Source organism: Sinohyriopsis cumingii, chromosome 18 (genome assembly GCF_028554795.1).
Source record: "Sinohyriopsis cumingii isolate HCF-2022 chromosome 18, ASM2855479v2, whole genome shotgun sequence".
Lineage (NCBI taxonomy): Eukaryota > Metazoa > Mollusca > Bivalvia > Unionida > Unionidae > Sinohyriopsis > Sinohyriopsis cumingii.
In genome coordinates this window covers 92,143,362-92,157,998 of record NC_142978.1, presented here as the reverse complement: position 1 = coordinate 92,157,998, position 14,637 = coordinate 92,143,362, and the positions used below count along the sequence as shown (strand labels likewise).

Below are 14,637 nucleotides of genomic sequence, written 5' to 3'. Positions count from 1 at the left end.
CAGTATAAATTTATGAAACGATCCATAATATCATTTTCCATCGTTTCTTAATTCAGAAATATCTTCCTCTTTTTTCAAGACAAAATATTTTGTCCCTTATAATCAATATACTGAATCGCTGTTTCTTTTGTTGCTGTTTTGTTTTCATTTGTTGTTAAAAAAAAACCAGTTTCAGTCAAAATCTCCATCGTTTTATAAATGCAGGCGCCTTTTTGTCCTCTAGTTATTGGCCACGGTCATGCCATCTATAAAGTATATCATTCAAATGTCAATATACCTTTCGTATATAGTTCTTCATGTCTTTTGAAAACTGCTTATTGAAGGCTCTTTTGTTATACCCGATGCATCTACACTGAGGACGCTAGTGTTTCAAACGTATGTTGTCACTCATATGTTTATAAATAAGTGATATAAGACAAACTCGCATTAACGATGACATAATTCCATGTACTGAAAAATTTGGTCAATATATCATATATGTTGTCACACAATTTACGATGTCAGTCAATGAAGTTCAATAGTATTATCTTTAGGCATACATACATATATACAGAAATATATATTAAGCAAGTGTTGTAATACACCTGTTGAATATACGTGTCAATCTTTCAAACACACGTGTTCCGTATTTAATTTCTTTTCTTATCAATATCTGTATCGTACACAGGTGTTTCTCGGTGCCAAGTGTTGAAATATTTATTTTAGTACAAAAGTCAAAATTTATTTCAATGCATATATTTTTCAGTGACTGCAGAGACTGACTAGACGTTGAGTGTAGAACATAACAGTAAAAGAAATTTCGGGCGACGAAAAAAAAACGTGGGCTCGTCCGGGATTTGAACAAAGGACCTCTCGCACCTTAAGCGAGAATCATACCCCTAGACCAACGAGCCATTCTATTCTTATAATTGTATGAATGTCAAGCTGAATAATATAAGTTGTACATTATATTTTGTAACAAATCATACTTCCATGGTTTCATGATTTCTGTATTCTTTCAATATCTTACGCTCCATATCATGATACAGCCTGTCAAAATGTATAACTGTCACTAACCGATGATAACTTTCAAGAAAGTAGTGATGAAAAGAGTTCAAAATGAACGTGTCAGTCAACGTCACAGGTTCAATTAAGGAAATTTAGTAAAAGTAACTTTAGATTAAATTGCATGCAAAGATTGATACAGATTTTTTTACAACTTGATAAATATAATATTATATATATATATATATATATATGTATATATATATATATATATATATATATATATATATATATATATATATATATATATATATATATATATATATATATATATATATATATATGTGTGTGTGTGTGTGTGTGTGTGTCAGTGGTAAATATGTCCCTTTTCAATTAATCATATTTATATTATATTGTATATTATATTTCCTAATCAACAGAATTATATCATCTTCATCTTTACATTGACATAAGTTTCCATCCGCCGACTTACATATCCTTATCTCCTTGCTTACAGATACACATAGTCTTTGCTGACAGCTACATATAGTCTTTGCTGACAGCTACATATAGTCTTTGCTTACAGTTACATATAGTCTTTGCTTCCAGCTACAGATAGTCTTTGCTTACAGCTACACACAGTCTTTGCAGGTGAATACAAAATGAAAATTAGCTATATCGTCTTCTCAGTAATTTTGTTTTGCTTCAATGTTATGTATTCCTGGGTCAGCGAACCCAAGTTAGCCGTATGATATTACTTTGCAATTACATTTATAAACAGTCTTCGACGCTTTCCATAAAGCACAAGAGAGATATCAATTAAGGTGAAGATTCGAAAAGTTCTTAATGACAATTAGAATGAAACGGTACAAAGTAACATTATTGTTTCCTTAAAGTTTATATAGTACCAGCGTCTTTAAGAGTCCCTGATAGGAATATACTGTTTTTGTTTTTTTTACAAATGTGTTCCTCGTGTTGTTTGGTGTTTTGTTTTTTCAAGTTTCATTATCTGTCAGAATAACTGTATTGGTTCTTAAACTAACAACTTTACAGATCTAAAAAGTTCAAATACACATTACCGTATCTTATTATTCTTCCATTAAACATTGAAATGAACTTTCGAATGGCACGATTGCCAGCATATGTGTTTCGTTATCCTCTAAAGCTAAAGAAACTAATTGAAAAGATTTGGTGTGGTTGCTTTTGGACTTTCAAACACAATGGCATTTCTTGTTGTTTAGCGTTCCGCTCCGGTGGCCTAGTGGTGAGAGCGTCCGCCTCGGATGCGGGAGGTCGTGGGTTCGATCCCCGGCCGAGTCATACCAGAGACTTACAAAAATTGTGCTAACAGCTACCTCGCTTGGCGTTCAGCATTAAGAGGTTAGTGTTTGGAATGGTCGGCCTGGTGTCAGGATAATGTGACTGGGTGGGATATCATGCTACATGTCTGCGGCATGATGCCCCACTGCTAGACATCACTATAAACTGGCACATTGCAGACATCGTAGCGATATCACTGAATAACTGTTAAAGCTACGTTAAAAATCACAATCACATCACATCACCGTTGTTTAGCGCATGGAATTCCTATAGATAACTGGGAAGAAAAAGCCAGCTTGTCTTGCAATGAATGAAACTGAGTGTTGCATTCATGGAAATGTAAAACTTTGAGCCATTCCCTCCGGTATTTGGAGTATAAAAAAATATCTAAGTTGGAATTAACCTTCAAGTAGTGTCAAAGAATGAACTCTCCGACTAGAATTATGGCGGCTGAAGCATTTTCATTGCTGTCGATTCAACCTCCCAAAGGCATGGTATCAAATGGAACAGAAGAGATAATCGATGCTTTGAATGGTGCACTGCTGTTATATGCACCAAAAGGTTTCGCATGACAATGTGTGTAAATAATCTTTACCACGTGCCTAACGACTTTTATTAAACACTCCGAGTCTGAATTTGTAGGCGTGATTTTGGCTATGATTGCTGTAGATATTTGGAAGAAGAGACGTCTAGCATCATCTTGGATAGGTCTTCATATATTTAATTCGTTAAATATTAGCACTGATAATCCTTTTTTACATTTCCATGTTTATATCGTTATACATGGGATACAATCGTGCACCGTAGATAGATTAGAAATGTATCTGTTTACTCTCGTTGTTGGCTATGGTCATACCATTTGTAAAGCATGATAATTTGAAATATCTATATATCTCCTGTATGAAATTTTAAATGTCTTTTGACGAATATTAGCTTGCAGACATGATTATAAGAACCGCTATAGCTACATTGAGGACGCTGATTTTTCAAGCGTATTTTGGCACCTTTGATTTTATATAAAACAAAATTGGTATACCAACAACTCGTATTCACATAATTACTTTCCACTGAAAAATGTGCAATAATATACCATATATGTAGTCAGATAATTTACGATGACACTACATTGACAAGTCTTTGTTATCAATATCAGATTGTCATTGTGTACAGGTGTTACTCAGAGCTTAGTGAAGAAATGTATATTTCATTGCTTATCTGGCTTGGCTGTTAGATGCTTTTGCTCTTTAAAGGAATTTAAACAAAATGTGGGCTTATAAGTTTTAGTAAAGTAGGATATTATCGATGGCGACAAAGTGGGCAAATTAAAACATGATAAAATGTTGGGCTCGTCCGGGATTTGAACCCGGGACCTCTCGCACCCTAAGCGAGAATCATTTTTTTTCTTTTTCTTTCTTTATTTAAAAAACGTTTTGTACAGTATATAAGTTAAAAGTATACAGTCAGTATGTATATAGTAGTTTGGAATGCTATATTACAAAATAATGGTTCTACAATAGTATTTTGTAATGCTATATTACAAAACAATGATTCTACAATAGTATTTTGTTAAGCTATATTACAGAACAATGATTCTAAAATAATATTTTGTAATGCTATAGTACAAAACAATGATTGTACAATGTAATAAACAGTTTATCCTCTTCTATTCTCATTAACGGATTATCTTTTACAAAATACTTCGTAATCAAAGTCTGATTTTTGTCTTTGTAATGTTGATACGCATATAATATATATTTTCTAGTCAAATATTGGAACAATCTTTCGATGTCTATTTGTTTCCCTAATAACGACATAATGTTTCTTCTTTTGTAAATGCACAATCGAGCAATGCTCAGGATGTAGTTCAAAAAATAACTATTTACTGATTTTGTTTCTTTGTTATATCCTATCATGAGCATTTGTTCAAAAGAAGTGCTATTGAGAACACCAACTCTACAACTTTTAAAAAGAATCTCAACTATATATACAATATAATTCTTAAAAGAGCTTAATTCAGGACATTTCAAAAACATGTGAAATAAATCCTCTGTTTCCAACTGGCACACTGGACATAAGTCATTATCAATTTTGCCATAGTATTTTAGTCTCTCTTTTGTAAATATTCGATTGTGCATTATTCTGTAATCCAAATCTACACAATCTGGGGTCTTGAAAGGTAGGTGTATCAATTTCCAGTATTTATGCTTTTCCAAACTAAATATCTTACTCCAAAAGGAAACAGAAGCTGGTTCTTGAAAAATCAACGTACATAAAAGCTTGTAAAATAGTTGTGTTGTACATAAACAGAGGTCATATAATTTTGTATCAACTCTGAGAAACATATTATTTCTCCCATTGGTTACAGTGGGTTTTGACTCTGTTGCAACAATATTTCTCCAGCCTAATGGAATACTTTCTATTATGCAATTATAGTCTTTTTTTTATCTTATCTGTTTTGATCTCAAAATTTGATTTGTATATCATTTCTTGAATAGCTCTATAAGGTAGTATTCCAGGTACAAATTCATATGTAATATCCTGAACACGAACAATTCCTGCTTCTATAAATTCTGCGAAAAACAACGTTTTACCAGCACATGTAATATTAGGATTTAAAAAGAGAGGCTGTTCAAAAACATTCCTCACATCAATATTTGTATCGATATTATTTCTAAGTTTTTCCCATGCATGAAACATTTCTCTGTAAAATATAGGTAGGGTATTCAATTGTTGCTTATTTAAAGACATGAGAAACAACTCTTTGGTCAACCTCATGTTCAGAACAGTAGATAAAAAGTGATCAAAGGTAGTTTTCCACATAGTATGGCAATTCACAACAAAGTATCTTTTTAAAAATTTTAGTCTGAATGCATACATTTTCATCTTTATATCAGTTAACTGTAGTCCGCCATTTCGCTTATCACCAATTATTGTATAATAGTGAACCAAATGGGACTTTCCTGACCAGATAAATCTGAGAAATAATTGCTTCAATTCATCAGCAATCATATCAGGAAGAGGCTGAACTGACACTATGTACAACACTCTAGAAACTAATAAGTTATTAACAACTGTTACTTTTCCTTATATTGTCAAATATCTCTGTGACCACAGTTGCAATAAGTTTTTAATTTTAGACAATCTATCATTCCAGTTCAGTTGCTCACATAACTTTGCACATTTTCCAACATAAGCTCCCAAAATTAAGATGACTTGATCACACATTTGAATTTGTAATTGTTTGCAATAATCATCAGTAAGTTTACCAGATCCAATACACAGAAGTTCTGTCTTTTCCTTGTTCACCTTTGCACCAGATCCTTTACAATACAAGTCAAGTACATTAAAAGATTGATTAATGGATTGTGTGTCCGCTAATGTCAAGGTTGTATCATCTGCATGTTGAAAGACTTTACTTGTATTACTAGACAGTGGGAGTGGAATACCTTTGATAGTGGGATTTGCTTTGATAGCGAGTCCTAAGGGTTCTGCTGCTATTACATATAACATTGCTGATATAGGACAACCTTGTCTGACTGAATTTTTAATTAAAAAGGGTTTCGTTAGATGACCATTGCATTTAACACTACTTTTAATTTCACTATAAAACAGAAATCAAATATGAGTGGCAAACTCTGTCAAACGCTTTTTCTTGATCAATTTTTAAGATATATCCCTCAAGATTGTCTCTCTCAACCATATCTATAATATCTCTTACAGTGACTATAGTATCAGCAATATCTCTCCCAACTATACAACATGTCTGAGTTTGAGAAATAATTTTGGGTAATACCATTTTTAAACGTGTAGACAAAATCCTTGCCAAAATTTTATAATCTACATTAAGTAAACTGATAGGGCGCCAATTTTGCAACCTTCTATTATCCCCCTTATTTTTATAAATAAGTGATATAACCCCAAATCTCATTGATCTCGACATAATATTGTCATTCTTAACACTCTGAAAGATGTGCAACAGAATATCATATATACAATCATAAAATTTACAATACCACTCTACTGTCAATCCGTCCGGGCCGGGGCTTTTATTTTTAGCCATCCCTTTTATAGCTGTATGTATTTCATCAACTGTTATTATGGCATCACACATATCTTTATCCTCATCAGATACAGAACAGTTTACAAAATCTAAAAGTGAATCAGTACAATTATCATCAACAGTTACCTAAGAATATAAATGACTATAAAACTGATGTATTTCATCTAAGATTCCGGTTGTATTTGAAATAATTACACCATCATCATCAATCAATTCATTGATTACATTTTTGTTGTGTCGATATTTCTCAAGATTTAGAAAGTATTTAGTATTTCTATCGCTTTCAATTGCCCATTTCGCCTTAGATCTCAATATAGCACCCCGACAAAAATCAGTTTCATAGTCACTTAGCTGATGTTTTAGTTCTTCATATTTGTTAATGTCACATGATTCTTTATTTGCGACTTTTTCTGAAAATGATTTTAATTTATTTTGCAATGTAAAGTATTCTTGTAATCTTTCCTTATTTCTTCTTGTACAGTATACTTGGGAAAATTTTTTAACTTTGTATTTTACATTATCCCACCAAATGAGTGGTTCACTGAAATACATTTCGTCAGTTTTTCCCTCGGTAAGAATTGATTTCACTCTTTGTACATATTTTTCCTCAAAAAGAACATTGTCATTTAGTATCCATAATCCGGGCCCTGTTTCCACTTTGCAGGTATTTAGTTTAAGGTATACAAAAGAATGATCACTAAAGGATGTATCTGCATAATAAATATTTTGCACATTGGAATGCAATTTTGAGGAAATCAAAAAATAATCTATTCTACTCTGCTTCATTTCGCCTAGTACAACTTGTTTTCTGGAGAAACTACGAGTACTAGGATTTCGTGATCTCCATAAATCGGTAATATTCCTATCATGAATAATTTTATAAAGTTCACGCACTGCTACATCATCAATATGTAAGGCTTTGTTATGTCGATCAATACCTGCTAAAGTTGTATTAAAATCACCAGCCAGGATAGTGCTATCACTAGTACTGTCATGCAAATATGTCTTTAGCTTCATGAAAAAGTTATACCTTTCCTTCACAACATTTGGAGCATAAATATTGATTAAATCAATCACTTTATCATCAATAGCTATTTTAAGATGTAAAATCCTACCCTTTTCAATCATTTCTTGTGTCACCTGATTTCTCAATTCTCTCACTACTAAAACAGCAACACCTGCCCTCCTATTGTCAGCATTACTATAGAATATGTCACCATTCCAAATCTCATTTTCTCTAATACTTTCAGCAAACTCATCATCCCAAAAGGTTTCTTGCAATAATAAAATATGGCCTCTTTTCTCTTTAAATATTTCTAAAACAGACTTTAGTTTATTCAAATTACGCAAGCCATTTACATTTAGAGATACAATATTTAAAGCCATGATTATGATGAGTGTATTGAAAGTATTATAAAATGTTGAGTGTTTGATCATTTCTTAATAGGTGTTCGTCGCATACTATTCATTTTCAGGTTAGGTACTGGATTAAACCTTCTCCTCCTCCTTTGTACTACCTTGAAATTTTCGATATTAGTACCGTTTTCTTGACACGTACGTGATTCGTTTGATCTTTCAACAACTTCTGCAGCCATCTTCCTGTCATCATCTGAATCTGTCCCCGATCCATCACCAATTGTATGATTGTTGTTTACTTCCTCCTCAGATTCTATTTCTACATTGGTCATATCAACTCCGCTTCTTTCATTTTCTTCCCCACTTTCTCCACTCTCGTTATCTTGTTTTGCATTCTCAATTTCTTCCTTATCATCTTCGTCACTCGGTAACTCCAATATGTCTTCCCTCGTAGCATCATCAACTTGCGAATGAATGCCTGCAATGGCCTCTCTGTAACACATACATGTTTGCGCCTCTTTGTGGCATTTGTCGCATATCCTGCATGTACACGTCAGAGGAAAACTTCCACAACTGTCACATCTTTGCCTTGTGCAATTTTTTGCTACATGGCCTTGCTCCCCACACTTGTAGCATACAAAATCAGGGCAGTCTTTCATAACATGTCCCGGATCTAGACATCTAGAACATACCTTAACTTGGTTATCGTGTAATACTCTAAAGCATTGCTGATCATTGACAGTCTGAAATTTCAGACTGTAAGGTAAGGATTTTACCTGCTGTGGAAATTTACATTTAACATAACGAGTCCCATCAGCCACACTAGTCCCAGGATAATATCTGCGTTGAATGGGAGAAAGAAGTTCTACTCCGTATTCACCGAGCTTCATACTTATATCATCATCTGTGATGTATGCTGGTAAATGAAGAATTGACACAATAATAGTGTCTGAATATAAGAGAGTACAATCAAAGTGTTCACTTCCAATATCAGTTCCACACAAGATATCATATGCTACTTCCTTGCTCGGTAGTGTGACCTCATACAAATTTGCACCTTTGGGCACAACTGCATAGACCGACATATCTCCGGTTAATTCTTCTACACTTCTAATAATATCACTTGCCTTTATTTTCTTCACATCCTTTACATCAATCACCACGGTACATTCTTTCCCAAAACGACGAGAAGCTCCTGTCTGTCTATCGATGTTACTCGACATGTCATTCTTATTGCTAGCTATTCCACTGGTGTCATTAGAATTTGAGTCCGCTCCCTGTGCTGCACGTGCATAACCTGTGTGCCGCTGTCAGTGGTGAACATGGCTCCGATCAATATAGTCTCCCGTGGTAAAGGACCAAAACTTCAAGACCAACGGGTCTGCAGTGTCTAAGGAGGTTTTTGATGGATTCTCGACAGAACGGGCGTGTCGGGCCATTAGTTTGGACTCAGAACGGTGGGAAATCGGAATGCACTTTTGAAAGACAAGACTGCCAGATTTTTGTATTTTGTTACGATCTCTCTGAAAATAAAGAAGCTAATTGAAAAAACTCGATGTGTTTGCTCTTGGACTTTGAAATACAATGCTATTTTGTTTGGATTACCGCATGGAATTTCGAGAGATGACTCGCAAGAAAAGCTCAGCTCGTCTTGTAATGAAAGCAAAAGAAAGTAACCTTTATGGAAACGTGAGTCACTCTCTCGGGCAAAGTAAATAAACATATTTTGGCTAGAATTACCCTTGGAGTAGTTGCAAAAAGATTACTTAATAAACTGTAATTTAGGTGACTGAAGCATGTTCATTACTTTCTGTTGATACAACGTCCTAGAGGTTTGGTTTCATTTGGAAAAGAAGAGATTATCTATTTAATTATCTATTAACATTCATAGTCCCTTTTTACAGTTGTTTATAAAATCATGCATGACATAAAATTGTTCATCGTAGATAGATTAGGAATGAACTTGTTTTGTATATATTAAATCAGTTATCATCTTGTCTGTGTACTTTTGATGTTGACCATGGTCATTTCATCTGTAAAGTAAATATAGTTTTAAAGATCTTTGCTTGTGGGATTGTTTATACTATCTTCTATATCTACACTGAGGACGCTAAGTTTTCAAGCGTATGTTGTCAACCTTGTTCTTATAAATAAGTGGTATAACACCAACTCAATCACATAATTCTTTGTACTCAAAAATGTGAAGCAAAATCTCATACGTTGTCACATAATTTACGATGCCGTTTCGTAGTCAATTAGGGAAGGACATGTATGTAATGATTATTCATCTCTCCTCAATCTGTCATTGTGCACAGGTTGTGACCAGAGCTTAGTGTAGAAATGTATGTTTCATTAGATATATTTAATTCATGCAGAGACTGGCTTAGCTGTTAGATGTTTGTGCTCTTTGAAGCAATTAAACAGATAGTGAGTTTAGAAATTTAAAGTGAAGAAAAATTCAGCATTATTGTATCGATCACCACAAATTGGGCAACATAACACATGATAAACTGTTGCGCTCGTTCGGGACCTCTCGCACTGGCTGGACAAAAATACTTGTAAAAGAATTGACAAATAGAATAAACAAGTCAAATGGTTATTGCGTATTGTTTCAATGCCTTACCTGTATATTGTACTTCAAAGTCTGCAGAATTTTCACGCATCTATACTATGACGTAGCTTTCTATCCACCGGCTTACAGCTACAAATTGTCTTCGCAGTCTAATGTGAAAACAAATTTAACTATATAGTGTACTGTTCAGTTTTACTTGCTTCAATATTGTGTTCTTGCGAAAGTGACCACAATCTAGCCGTATACTAATACCTTGAATTATTTGTTTTAGAAATGTAGTTCTTTTAATTTTGTTTAACAGTCTTAAAGTTATCAAAAACAACGAATAAGAGATCAATTAAGTTGAAGGTTTTAATCGAAGTTTCTTTAATGTTTTCATATCAACGGCTTATAATAGAATCCCTAATAGCAGTACACATTTTATTATTGTAACAAGTTTCTTTATCGTGTTGGACCGCTCCGGTGGCCTAGTGGTTTGAGCGTCCGTCTCGGATGCGGGAGGTGGCGCTTTCGATTCACGGGCGAGTCGAACAAAAGACATAAAAATGGTATTAACAGCTGCCTCGCAAATAGTCCGATAAATCAACACCACAAATCTGTGTTGATACTGATGGACGATGTTGTGGTATCAACCCATCATCCGAAAATCAGTATAATCACGGGGGAAAGACTGATTTATCGGCATACCTCGCTAGTCGCTCAGCATTAAGAGGTTCGTTATAGGACTGGTTGGCCTTGTGTCAGGATAATGTGACTGAGTGGGACATCATGCTACATGTCTGTGTCATGATGCCCCGGTGCTAGACAACACTGCAGACATCGTAGCGATATGACTGAAAAATTGTTAAAGCTACGTTAAAAATTCAAAACACACACACAAACACACACACACATATATGTATATATATATATATATATATATATATATATATATATATATATATATATATATATATATATATATATATATATATATATATATATATATATATATATATATATATATATATATAATTAGTTAAGTATATATTAGGACTGATGATCCCCTGTTACATTCTCTTGTTTATAGCATCATACAATATATAAAATCATGCATCGTGGATACATTGATACGAACTCGTTCTCGTTTTGTAATGCTCTATCATTTATGACATTGTGTACTCTTTATGTTGGTCACATTCATGTCATATGTAAAGTCTGATACGACTGAAATGGGTATTTGTCTCATATATAGTGTTTAATGTCTTTTGAAGAATGTTTGCTAACATCGAAACAAAGTGGACGAAGTAAAAACATGATAAAAAAATTTGGGCTCGTCCGGGATTTGAACCCGGGACCTGTCGCACCCTAAGCGAGAATCATACCCCTAGACCAACGAGCCGTGTTGCAAAAGAGTATGTATGGCAGATCCATGTGAAGTTTAATGATGTAAGTTGTAGAGTATAATGCAGCATTTCTCCATCTTTTTATCATTGATGTATGCCTGCACCAAGTTACTTTCATGTTTTATGATGCAGCGTTGCAAAATCCATAAATGACGCTAGGTAATGACGACTGACAAGATAACACTTGTGAAATGTGCTAAAACTGAACTTATCAGATGTATAACAAAGGACATTTTGTAACAGTACTTAAAGATTAAATTGCATCAAAATACTGAAACAGACTTTTGAAACATTGATAAACAGAATATATAAATCAAATGATAAATCTGTACATATTCAATGCAGTATTATGTCACGCATTCTTTGTATTTTCTTTCCATCCTTCGGCTTACAGCAACAAATAGTCTTTGCAATTTAATGCGAAGTGAAATTTAGTTATGGTGGATACTGGTCAATGATACATTACTTCAATGTTATGAATTTTTAGGCATATCGCTACGATGTCTGAAAACCGTTATTCGATAACAACAAAATCTACTACAACTTTTTTAAGCGCGATAAGAGAAACAGAAAGATCTGCATCCAGTTGTTTTTGTGTGTTCCAGATTGTTGAAATTTCTGTTAAGTTTTGGGAACACTCATTGAAGAATAAAGGTGTTTCAACGACTATATAGTAATAGGTGTTGAAAGGCAATATTACTCGACTGATTAATGTGATATATTATCTCATCGAAACAATGTAACAAATTCTTCAATTTCTACTTTCTTTGATATTATTTAATCTGAATATCATCGTTTAGATATGACGTTATTAGATGAAAGATACATACTATTGATTATCGCATTGGTCATTGCTGTTATCACTTGTCTAGACTTACACGTGACATGCGCAAGCTAATCTGATTATCTATATTACAATTCTGACAGCTATAGAAAATGGACAGCTTTAGAACTAAAACCGCCATACATGGGATAAAATCGTGCGTCGCACAGAGATAAGAAATGAGTACCTTCTCGTTTTATAGCTGTTATACCAATCATCATTTCTATGTGTGCTCTTGATGATGGCCTTGATCATGTCATCAGTAAAGTACGATGCGATTTAATTTTCAATATACCTTGTGTATATAGTTCTTACTGTCTTTTTTGTAGAATATTTGTTTGCAGGTTTGGTTGTACTATCCTATATATACACAAAGAGGACGCTAATTTTCAAGCGAATATCGTCTCGTTTTCTTTTATAAATAACTGATATAACACCAAGTCACATTCACATAATTCTTTGGATTGAAAATGTGTGACAAAATATCATAAATTCAGTCGCACAATTTACGATGCCATTTTGTTGTCATTAGTGCAGGTCAGGTGTTTAATGTTTAGACCTTCCTGTTACTGAATTACATGTTGAACGAGAGTTATGATACCCAAAGAGATAACTAGTTCCTTCGACCAACGATTTATGCTGTCGAATACACATGTCACTCTTTAGGCATACATTTGTCTTGCACTGATGTTTTTTGTCAATATGTCATTGTACAGAAATGTTAGTCAGACCTTTGTGTAGATATATATATTTAGTTACATATAGTTATTAGTGCATGTGACCAGGTTTAGCGGTGAGATGTTTGTGCTATTTGAAGCAATTAAAATGAATAATTTAGAAAAAAGTGAAGAAAGATTCGGCATTATAGTATCGATGGAGACAAAGTGGGCGACGCAAAACGTAATAAAATATTGGGCTCGTCCGGGATTCGAACCCGGGACCTCTCGCACCCGAAGCGAGAATCATACCCCTAGACCAACGAGCCGTAATGAAAAATTATATCTGTTCCGATAATTGCCTGTTTAATAATGTTGGCCAAACATTTAATTAATGCAGCATACCTCAGTGGATTTTGTCATTACTGTATGGTTTTGCCAGGTTACGGTCATGTTTTATGATACAGCGTGGCAGAATATATAAATGACATTGACAGATGATAAGTGTCAAGAAACCACTTACTAAAAGTCCACAAAATGAACTTATCGCTGATTTCATTACAATTTTGTTGTAATTGCAACACATTTTTTCCTCGTTTTCTTTTGGTATTTTTCTCTTGTCAGGTTTTATTTTCTGTCAAAATATCAGTATTTGTGTTTTAGAATAGCACCCGAAGCGAGAATCATACCACTAGACCAAAGAGCCGTAATGAAAAATTATATCTGTTCCGATAATTGTTTGTTTAATAATGTTGGCCAAACATTTAATGCAGCATACCTCAGTGGATTTTGTCATTACTGTATGGTTTTGCTAGGTTACGGTCGTGTTTTATGATACAGCGTGGCAGAATATATAAATGACATTGACAGATGATAAGTGTCAAGAAACCACTTACTAAAAGTCCACAAAATGAACTTATCGCTGATTTCATTACAATTTTGTTGTAATTGCAACACATTTTTTCCTCGTTTTCTTTTGGTATTTTTCTCTTGTCAGGTTTTATTTTTCTGTCAAAATATCAGTATTTGTGTTTTAGAATAGCAGTTTGACACATCTAAAATTCAAATGCATACCAAAGTGTGCTATAATTCTTCTATTAAACACTGGAATGGACTTGGAAAAGAAAGGTTGCCAGCGTTTGTTGTATAACTCTTTGTAGTCCGATATAATAGTTGTATGGTAACACCCACTCGTCTTGAAATAACGGAAAAGAATTTTACTTTCATAGAAACGAAAAAGATTTAGTCATTCTCTCGTATATTCAGAGTAACTAAAAATTAATTCAGCTGGGATTACATTCAAATAATTGCAAAAACATGACCTTTGAAACTAAAATTGAGCTGGTTGAACCTTTCCTTTCTTAATAATATATAATCTATGCTTTGAATATTACACTGCTGTTATATTCAACAAAACATTTTGCATGCTAATATGTGTAAGCAGTCTCTGGGGGTGTGATTGTGGCAGTAGAGCAGATTTC

General features: G+C 33.7%; 2 non-coding genes across 2 annotated transcripts; both read right to left on the bottom strand.

Annotated features, from left to right (window-relative positions):
- Positions 1-11,601: 11,601 nt before the first annotated feature.
- Trnap-agg (transfer RNA proline (anticodon AGG)) lies at positions 11,602-11,673 on the bottom strand. The gene has a single exon. It is a non-coding gene; the product is annotated as a tRNA-Pro (tRNA).
- A 1,740-nt stretch (positions 11,674-13,413) lies between these two features.
- On the bottom strand, positions 13,414-13,485 carry Trnap-cgg (transfer RNA proline (anticodon CGG)). Its single transcript has one exon. It is a non-coding gene; the product is annotated as a tRNA-Pro (tRNA).
- Between the last annotated feature and the right edge of the window lie 1,152 nt (positions 13,486-14,637).